This window comes from Octodon degus, unplaced genomic scaffold, assembly GCF_000260255.1.
Source record: "Octodon degus isolate 3935 unplaced genomic scaffold, OctDeg1.0 scaffold00093, whole genome shotgun sequence".
NCBI classification, from domain to species: Eukaryota; Metazoa; Chordata; class Mammalia; order Rodentia; family Octodontidae; genus Octodon; species Octodon degus.
This window is the reverse complement of record NW_004524669.1, coordinates 7709263-7710743: the sequence shown is the minus strand read 5'-3', so window position 1 is coordinate 7710743 and position 1481 is coordinate 7709263.

The following is a 1481-nucleotide window of genomic DNA, read 5'->3' as shown; positions in this document are numbered from 1 at the left end:
AAGAAGTCAGCCAATAGGATGCGGCCAGGGACCCCTCCAGACACAGCCCAAGCCCAGGCCCAGCAAGTGTGTGGAATGACTTCCGTGCTCCCCTGCCCAGTTGGAGCACTCCGACTCAGCCCAAGCCCAGCATGTGAGTGAGACTTTCAGTCATGCTCTCTCAAGATTCCATGAAACCCCTCCAGAACCAGCCCAGGCCCAGCAAGTGAGCGAGAACTTCTGCCACGCTCTCCAGACCCCTCCATACACACAGCCCACATCCATGCCTGGCCCCTGTATAGGAGAGCTTCCACACTCCCCTGAGTACCTTGAATCCCTCTTGACAAAGCCAAATACTGGTATGTGAGGGAGACTTCCTGCACTGCTCTCAGGACCCCTCAGAACCCTCCAGAACCAGCCCAGGTTTCATAGATCTGCAGCTGGTAAACTGAGACACTTTGCTAGACTCAGATCTATAAAACCATCCTCCCTCTTCCTCTCTTGATGGAGAAAAGGGGCAAAAGGTAACCGGGGTGAAGTAGTCTGCCTGGAAAACACCTGGTACATCAAGGGCAGGTGATCAGACAGAACTTAGGGGAACTAAATTGAATACAACTTCAAAATTTAATATCTGTTTAGCTATATACACATAATAATGGCTCTTAATATCTAAAATACAAATCCACTAGCTACAAAAGTTTAGCAAGTGATAAATATCTTTACCTATTATTAGTGTTCCTTATTGTACTTCTATAAATATAAAACTATAACCACATTAATAGTATAATCTCTGTCCAGTAAGAATTTCATTAGGTGTTAAGGTTATACCCACAAAAGCTCTACAGCAAAAGTCAGAGGACAGAGCTATACAAACTGACAAAGAGAAGCAGGAAAATGAAACCTAAGACCCTGAAAACACCTGGAACAAGTGCAGAAGAAACTAGCACAGAAGAATTTCGGAGTCACATAACTGAAATGTCTGAATAAATAGCATCTGAAGTAAAGAAACAACTGCAGAAAGATATAGAGGAAATCAGATAGGAAATAACCTATGAAATAAAAAAAGAAATATCTGAATTAATACTCTATGAAGTAAAGAATCAAATGCAAAACATATAGAGGATATCAGATTACAAATAATCTCAAGTAAAAAAGAAAAGATAACTATAATGAAAACAATTGATAACTGCTTCTCATGAAGGCACAGATTAAAAACAAGAGAATAGGTTAGAAAAATGATGGATTCCTTGAAGGAGCAATATAGGAAAGTAATAGATCCCATGAAGCCAACTCAAAGACATATAGAGAAACTTAAAATCTCAATCACACGCTTGCAAAATCGGTTGAGTGAAAGGGAAGGTAGAGTTTCAGATCTTGAAGATGCTATTGTAGCTAGTGAAAAGGTAAGAAAAGAACACTTAAAAACAACTAGGATGGGGGAACCCCCCAGACCCAGTCCTAGCCCAGGCCTGGTGAGTGTGTGGGACAGCTAACCACTACCC